Source organism: Lycium ferocissimum, chromosome 3 (assembly GCF_029784015.1).
Source record: "Lycium ferocissimum isolate CSIRO_LF1 chromosome 3, AGI_CSIRO_Lferr_CH_V1, whole genome shotgun sequence".
Classification (NCBI taxonomy): domain Eukaryota; kingdom Viridiplantae; phylum Streptophyta; class Magnoliopsida; order Solanales; family Solanaceae; genus Lycium; species Lycium ferocissimum.
In genome coordinates this window covers 65,426,949-65,436,373 of record NC_081344.1, presented here as the reverse complement: position 1 = coordinate 65,436,373, position 9,425 = coordinate 65,426,949, and the positions used below count along the sequence as shown (strand labels likewise).

General features: G+C 33.0%; 1 long non-coding RNA gene across 2 annotated transcripts; it reads left to right on the top strand.

Moving 5' to 3' along the window:
- Positions 1-5,014: 5,014 nt before the first annotated feature.
- Positions 5,015-8,153, top strand: LOC132051185 (uncharacterized). Of its 2 annotated transcripts, XR_009413619.1 has the most exons (4): positions 5,015-5,227; positions 5,822-5,896; positions 6,369-6,468; positions 7,713-8,153. It is a non-coding gene; the product is annotated as an uncharacterized LOC132051185 (long non-coding RNA). The 2 variants fall into 2 exon arrangements; XR_009413618.1 differs by lacking the exon at positions 5,015-5,227 and having other exon boundaries at positions 5,636-5,896.
- The last annotated feature ends 1,272 nt before the right edge of the window (positions 8,154-9,425 follow it).

Below are 9,425 nucleotides of genomic sequence, written 5' to 3'. Positions count from 1 at the left end.
TCCTTAAGGCAGAGGTTTACCTTAAGGCAAAAAAAAAAAAAAAAAAATTACTCTGCTGGAATTCTACAAAAGTAAGGCCTTAAGTCCTAATTTTTGTCCGAATAGGCCTAATTTGCAACGAAACTCTGCCTAACGAATTTTTTTTTTGACTGAGTTAGGGTTCGAACCTAGAACTTCAGAGTATTTTAAGTGAAGGACAAAAATTAAAGACTAGCAATTTGAGGGGCAAAAATTAAAGATCACCCCCGAATAAGAACAATCGTGCAAATTGGCCTCTACTAACACTAACCATTCAATAAGTAAAGTAAATCAATAATAAAATCATATAGACCCAAATCCAATGCTTTTTCACGCCCCACTTAACTGAGGGAACCTATTTACATAATTTTCAAATAAGAAAATCACACCACATTACTACTATATAGAAATGAGAATGTTGGGGTTTTGTCGTTCTCACAAACTTGCATCCTCCATTGAAAGCTTGACATGTGTTGTCCAACTTTTAGATTTATTGTCCCATTTTATTTTACTCTCGAGTTAATTTCATATTGCTTCAATTGCCACCATATAATTTTGTAAATAAGACCAACTTTTGAGACATTTTGTAAGGCACATACTACAATCTCCAACTCCTCTTGTGGTACTTATTTCTTTTTAAAGTTTTTCTCAATAATGTCACGTGATAACTTTACCTCAATTTGTGTGATACTTTTTATTTATGGAGAGTTGATTTGATATGATTTTAAGTTAAATTGAATTAAATACAGCAAGTTGCAACTCTTATCATATCAATATGATCAATAAATACATTTTAAAATGTTGACCAAAGTTCACATGGTTTAAATCTTGAAAAACAAAAATTACCATATAAATTGGGACAAAAGAAGTACGTTGCATCAGATATGAGATTTTTTGGGTAATTTAATCAAACCTAAATTGTATATTAATCTAAAATCTTACTTAATATCTTTTGAAAAATGATTAAAAGTGCCATCACAACTTTTACTCCATTTATGATGATCCCACTAATAAAAGCCAAATATTTTGTTATACAGAAAATAATATCAATATTAAAAACTAATACTTATTAGATAAGTTCCACTTTCCTTGGATACATAATTTTGTGTGGTATTATGAAAACATGCTATTATATTTTTAATAATTGAGAATAACTATTTGTAAATATTAAGTTACAGTAAACGTTATGGAATTGCATTCAATATAGGTTTACTTTTTCAAGTTAAAGAAAAGAGTATGAGACTTATTAGTTTTTTTTTTTTTTTTTTTTTTGGACTTCCACATATTGCACTATGATACAATAAATGTATTAAGATATTAAGACACATTTGATGTTGCACATATTCAATGTTTGATGATTCCGTCTTATGGAATGGTTAATTAAAACAGAAATTTGGAACGTTATTTGCTGAATCAAAAACTATAGACTCCAGTACTACCATTGATTATGACATTCCTCGAGAGGTTTTGGACTTTAGGCATTCTCATGACCAGTCTATCGATTCTTATATAATGAGCTTGTTATCAGTAATGGTTTGAGGATATAGTAGTTTACTGTTATTTATTACTTTCAGCTTGAAATTGACGCTTGCATTTATTTTTTTCTTCTAGGAATGTCTAAACAAGAGAATGACCCAACATACTTTGTTTTGAGCTTCAAAATTAATTAAAATATAATTGCAACAAAGGTGGAAATACGCAAAACAAAATAAAGAAGAGAATTTGTAAATAAATGATAAGCTTCATCTGTAGACTCCTGCTAACTGATTTATCGTTTTGCTGCACATTTTGCATGTATATGTCTGTCACTTCTCCGCTATAAACAAATCATAGTATCTTTACTTATGTGTGAAAATTATATTAGCATTTCTTGAATATCAAAATATCTTTCTATGATAAGTTGGTTGGTTAATATATGTTGATTTAATTCACAAAAAATAAGCAAAGTTAATCCTACATATAGTCACTCAATTTGACTTATTGAAGTGTATACTCTAAAAAACTTTCATTAAAATAAAAGGAAGAGGTGTTTTCATATCATGCGTTTATTTGAAAACAAAAAGCAACTCTAGAATAAGACAAAAAGAAATTCTAGAAGAAGAAAATTTTAACTCTCAAATTATGATTTTATTTTTAAGAATTTGCAGAAAATGTTGAACTATTTTTCCAATAACTTAATGCCAAAAAGAACGGACTGAAAAGGATGGCAAATTTAACTCTTAATATTGCCAAAATGTCACTAGTAACTATATAAGACAAAATATTACCAAACATATAGGCATTTTTCCATATTTATAAATCATAGCAATATTTCACCAATAGTAGCAGATTTGGGCTATCCGCAGCCCCTTTTGTCGGCTTAATTTTAGAAATAGTATCATTTTTCACTCAAATTCAAATATATTTGTCTCGCTAAATTAATTTCAACCGCAATCTCTTCTCCTTCCCATCTTCCATGACTCCATCTTCCACAAATCGATGATTTTCCATTGTAGTGCTTTTATCTACTCTTTTAGAGTTGGAAACGTCCACTTCTCAAGATTTTTTACGTTTCTTAGTCCACATTGCAGGCTTTTTCTTGTTTCTTAAAGTTTTAGGTTCCCTTTTCTTTCAAAAAATTTAGCAAAAAAAGCAAGCTTTTCTAAATTTAGTTTCGATTTTGTTTGATAGTTGTTTCCACAGCATAGACAATAACTAGAGTTGAACTATAAAGGCTCCCTGTGTTTAGAATCAATGTCTCACACATTTCCTACGTGAAATTGGCTTCTCGGGTGCTAACTTTGAAAACTCTCTCTTCTTCTTGGCTCGCGACATTGACAAATTATTTTGTTACATTTATGTGGATGATATCGTCATTATTGGGTCAAATTTTCACTGGTTCAACCCCTCATTGCTCGCTTGAGATCTTGCTTTGTTCTTAGTGACCCCAATAATCTACATTATTTCCTTGGTCTTAGAAGTTATTTTGCAGCCTATTGGACTTTACTTGTATCAATCTAAATATATTAAAGAGCTCTTCCAGAAGAGTGTCGTGACAACTTGTAGTGAAATTTCGACCCCGTCGTACGTTTGGTTTGTGATCGAAGGGGCTTAGGGGTGTTTTAGCGCATTTGAAATAATATAAAAAGTACAAATTTTCTAATACTGGTTTTCTTCTTTGCGATCACGAAAAAAAGGGTCGCAACCGTGAAATCTTGGGGTGTCAGTTATAGTGACCACAACGTAATGATCATTTTATCGATTGTAAGACTTGTTAGTTTTAGTACACCAATAGCGGGATATTTGTAAATAAATTTTACTTTTGGGGAAAAATTGTAGGTGCAAACCATCATCGAATTCTTTTTGTTGGTGCACCCATTCACACTACTAAAAAACTGTTGAAAAGCGACCTACAAAAAACGACCTCAATGAGGTCGAAAAAAAAAACGACCTCATGAGGTCGGTATAAGCATGGTTTTTTATTTTATAATTTTTATTTTACAAAAACCAACCTCACAGGTCGCTAATTTAATAATAAATTCCGAAAATACGTTACCGACCTCACGAGGTCGCAAACTCGACCTCGCAAAACAAGCATCGACCACACGAGGTCGGTAAGTATTTTTAAGAAATTAAATATATAATTAATTGGGCGACCACATGAGGTCGGAATACATAATTAAAAAAAAATTCTACATTAGCGACCTCACGAGGTCGGAACATTTTAAAATAAATAATAATTAAATTACATTAAGCGACCTCACGAGGTCAAGAATCAAATTAATATCACAGTACCCATTACTCTATTTTTCCCCATTTCTCATTTCACACTCTTTCTCTCCTCACCGTTCTCTTTTCTCTCTCTCTCTCTCTCTCTCTCTCTCTCTCTCTCTCTCTACCCATCGTCCGTCGTCCCTAGCCTGGTGCCTCCGCCGCCGTCGTCACCCACTGTCCAGCCGAAAATACACCATCAGAGGTATTTTTTCCCCCTGTTTGGTACTATTTTCCCAACTATTAAAGATTAATATAGTTATGTGAAATTTCTATGTTTAGTTATTCAGTTTCTAGCCATTTAAGGTGGTTATTCTCGACAGCTTCCTCTTCCTTTAGGATTAGGTTTTAATTCTAGGGTTAGGTTTTAACTCAGTTTTGAAGATTAAGGTTTTCTTGAAGCTATAATTTTAGGCTAATTGCTGATATATTATTACGCTTCTGTTTTGCTCTTTTAATCGTTTAGTCTTGTATTTCGCTTGTTTCATCTCTCGTATGGATTTTGAGTTTGTTATTTTAGATACGACATCCGACTTGCATTAGAGGTGTTTAAAGAAACTCGCGATGGTTTAGTATTCGCTAAACCGCAAAAGGATTACCAATTTCTTCTCTTTCGTTTCGAGCGAGATATAGTATTCTCGCTAAACCGCAAAAGGGATTGCCAATTTCTCCTCTGCTTTTGTTTTTTCAAGTTGCACATACAATTCTGCTTGTTTTTCCTTTTTCTGTGACATTTCATTGTTTTTTTAGCATCTAACACAAACATGAGATTAGAGGTCAAATTTTGTTAATTAATCTGAAACCAGATGTGCAACACATTGATGCTCCCGTGGTTGCCGGCAACAGTTAACTTTTTAATCTTTCCATAGAGATAATGGTTAAGTCACTATCAAAACCATAACCAAAAGAAAGAAAAATACCATCCATTTTCTCTCTACGGATAAATGACCAATACAACATAAAAGTATAGGGATAGCCTAAGGTAACCGCAATATCCATGCCCTTTGATATTTAATAAGTTGCTATTGAGTAATCAGTTTGGTTTTTTTTCTTTTCCTATTTTATACTTTTGTTAGTTAATCAAGTAACTTAATTTACTAAGACCAAATAGTCGCTTGCTGTCTCCAACTTTTAGAACCCCATTCTTTTCAAGTTAATGATACTATTTTTTTTGTTATCTTGTCAAAATAATGTTTTTTTTTAGTTAACACAAATAATGTTTACTTCCAAGCGTGGTGGATAGTCATATTACTTGGTTTAGCTACTATATCTTGTATTGTTGGTGATTAATACTTGGTTTTGAAAGGTATTGCATGACTTTGTCTGTTATGCTATTCTTGAAATGGGAACTATGAAGTTGGCATAATGTGCTTGAAGATGCATAAAATTTGACAAATTTTTTTGAGATCATATGCAGTTCAATGTGCCGAAATAAAGGCTAACTTTCTTCAGAATCTAGGTAAATTCTAATTTTCATGTGTATTCTGGCCTTCTACTTTAATATTTCCCAAGTGTTCTTTATATTAATATAAGTTGGTTTGCAGCTGCATATTGGCTAAGGTCACCTTTGTTTTACTTTTCCAGGGAAATTTTTACTTTGGATTGGTTGAAATCCTATATTTTTCATAGACCTTTTTGAATTTGTGATGTGAAACTCCAGGAGTTCTTCCAACTAATTTGAGTTGATACACAGTTGAAATCCTGTGATACACTTTAGAATCTGGATGTAGAATTCAAGTCATTCCCATTAAAATCCATTGAAGTTTGTTCGTGCTGGTTCTACGCTCTCATTTTTTTCTCCTAAAAGGTTGTATCAAAGTCTTTCCCTTCTTGCTCAGGGATATTGCTTCAATTGCTCAGGGATGAAGTGCTACAGATCTGACCCATTGTTGGCACTAAATCAGATTACTAGGTTATTTATTTTTGTTAGAAAAAGTATAGATAACCAGAAATTTGAGTCAATATTAACCTTGGTTAACGATTCGTAGTTTCCTTGATATTACGTACGCCTCCACTATTAACCGACTACTTGCTCTTCTCTTCTCAAATCCAGTACTTTATCAAAAGGTCCGCTGCATGCATATGCATCTCTTCTCGACCTGTGCTCTCTCATCTCTGCTCTTCTCAGGTTATTTCTCTTCTCATCTACTACTTCTTGTGTCATCTCCTTCTTCTTCCATAATGTGCTAGCTATTTGTTTTTGTTTGTTTGTTTGTTTTTTTTTTTTTTGGAGTGGTTAAGGTCATTCTTGATTTCCTTCTCATTGGGACTGTCTTTTTTGTTAAAAGTTAGTAGTATTTTTGAAGACTCCTTTTGAATTTTTGTGAAAAAATTATGTTTGTACGTGGGAGTAATAATTATGTTTGTAACTTCTTGATCTTCCATAAACGTGTATCTTACAAAGATTCAACATTGCAATAATTTAGCATCCTCAGAGTACCAGCATGCAAGATAGTTGATACTGTACTCAAAAACTATAAATAAAGTCCCTAAGAAGTATACTAAAATCACAACAATGCTTAGGATTAAGATATTTCAAAAAATGGAGTGTTCTGCAATGTATCTAACATATATGTTGGTCTCTCTTTCTCTATATATAGATTACGGAGATGGTGTCTGACTTGCCTATGTTCGACGGCAGTTGTGATAAGCAATTGCTTTAGATGGAAATGAAATAGCTGGCGCAATCGCAACCCGATGGTATTTTGCAAACATATTTTAATATTTTCAATAGCCTTCCCAATTATTCATATTTCAAGAAGAAGGATTAATGAAATCTTCATGTTGGTTCACATAGTTCATACGGTAGTCACCATGTTGGGCCCGTGCTGCCCATGGGCGTTACCTTCCTAGTATTAAATTGTAGAGCACTAGCTAGTTACTACTTCAACAATCAATTTTGTTGGTCGTATCTTTACTATTTTTACTTCTGATATCCCTCAACTTTAATATCAGAAGTAACCATGACTGCTTTCTTTAATAAAACACATCAAAAAGTATCTCAAAGCATGTTAACTTCAAATTGACCAATGGACTTATATTAGTAAAGCATGATAATAAGTAGTACTCAAGTACTTTTATGTTTTAAGTGCCATGCTGGAATTCGCAGGTTGATAGTGTCGACCTGCCAATAGAGTTGCCAAGTTTTTGCTGCTTTCAGTCGGATTCACATATATGTCTAGACACCCTATTAGCTAATACTAGCTGTTTTTACCTATGTTGCTCGGACTCTCCAAAAATGCTCGTGTCGGATACTTTAAAAATGCACTACTTTTGGAGGATCCGACACACACCCGTGTCCATTTTTGAAGAGTCCGAGTAACATAGGTTTTTACTTTTAGTATGCACACACACACAGAGCTTGTATATTAAATTGTAGAGCACTAGCAAGCTGAGGAACTTGATAAATCTTCTCATCTACTTGTTCAAAATCATATGCAGGTTTTGGCTTTTGGTAATTCTTTGGTACATAAAACCTAAGTTACTCGGACTCTCCTAAAACGTCGTCGGGTGCGTGTTGAATCCTTCAAAAGTAGTGTATTTTTGGAGGATCCGACACGGGTGCGGCAACACTTTCGAAGAGTCCGAGTAACTTAGCATAAAACTAGTATAGAGTAGTGTTTAAATTTTGGTAATTCTTGGGTACATAGGACAATTGAATACATACAACATGCATAGAGTAGTGTTGTTTAGCACAATAAAATTTAAACAGTACTTGACGTTGTTAGACCAGGTATGGTAGTGCGTTAGTCATTCAATTTCGAGTTTAACTACTACTACTAATATTTATTGACTAAAAAAAAACTTGGGTAAGTGATCTTTTCATGTAAAGTTGGTATTTTTCATATAAAGTTGGTGTTTATCATGTAAAGTTGGTTACGAATTGTATGACGTAAAATGTCTATAAGGAAAAAAAATTGTGCTAATACATATTCTTGATCTAGGTCACGACATCGAGAGCTTGGTCAAGACAACCATCTTGTAGATGAGCCCGCTAGTGGTGATGATGATGGGGAGCACGTGTCAAACACACAACAACATGATTGAAATTTAAGTATTTTACTAACTTATGAATTTTTTGGTTGATTTAAAAAATGTAAAAATATTTGGTGGATGTTTATGAATGTTGAAGTAGTTTGATGTTATTGACCGACTTAATGTAGACAAGTTTAATGTTTTGGATGTTTGTAAAGGTTGAAGTACTTTAATGTCTTTTGAGAATGTTTAATTACGTTTTGATTCAACTTTGAAGTAGCTTCGAGTTGATTTTGATGTAGTGCAGGTTGTAGCATGTTATTATATGTGTTTGTTGGATTGTTGGCAGCTATTTGAGCGGGTTTTGGAAAAATATAGAATTGTTTATGATTTTTGGCAGGTGGGCAGCTGCAAAAGCAGCAAAATGCTGCCAATTTTTCTGCAGAAAACTGACCTCATGAGGTCGGTAATCTTAATTTCATTTTTCGATTTTAAATAAACCGACCTCATGAAGTCGGTTTTGTTCATATCATTTTCCAGATTTTAAAGAAACCGACCACATGAGGTCGATAAATAAATTACATTTTGCAGAAACCGACCTCATGAGGTTGCTTCTTGATTATCATTATTCATAAATTTATAATTACCGACCTCAATTGGTCGGTTTACTTAAGAAAAATTATATATAAACGTAATTTTCCGACTACGTGTGGTCGGTAAAGTTAAATAACAAAAATTATTTTAGACAAAACCGACCACATGTGGTCGGTAACACAAAAAATAAATAAATAAAATTTTAACATACCGGCCACATGAGGTCGGTAACTTAAAAAAATAAACAAAAACTAGTATAATTTACTGACCTCACGTGGTCGTTAATACTTTTGCTAAAAAAATAATAATTTAATATACCGACCTCATGTGGTCGGTATATTAATTTTCTTTTATTTTTGGACGAATCATGTACCGACCACGTGAGGTCGGTTTTTACTGACCTCGTGAGGTCGCTAAATATTTGCAACCGGCTCATACCAGACCTACTTCTGAGGTCGGTTTTGAGGTCGCTTTTTTTCAAAAAACGACCACATGAGGTCGGAAAAATCAATTTTTTTAGGTCGGTTTTCAGCATTTTTTTAGTAGTGTCAGTGGATTTTTTTTTTGTTCAATTTGCTTCTTCAAAATTTGAATATTCTTAACAAAAATCTTGCCTGCGCCACTGATAAGACCGCCAAGTCCAAATAATACTATCAAAGATGTTTAATAAAAATTTATAGATTCCCTTTTGGGCATTTATTGACCTGCATTTAGATTACTACAATTTGAGATAAATACTCAAGGCTATTATTAATGGTCTTTCCCAATAACAACATAAACGCCAACCTAAAGGCTATTATTAATGGTCTTCCCCAATAACAACATAAACGCCAACCTAGAGTCCCTTTTGGGCATTTATTGACCCGCATTTAAGTTACTACAATTTGAGATAAATGTTGACACCCAATTTTGTCCCTCTTTTATTCCAATTTATTTCCTTGGGCTTTTAAATTAATTAAATCTAAATATTTTATTTTCGCTACTATTTACTGCTATTAATATCATTACTTTCATTTACTATTTTCTATCAACATTACTTTCGTTACTTTATCACAAATCTTTTAATAGTTCGTCATCGTTTCATCTTC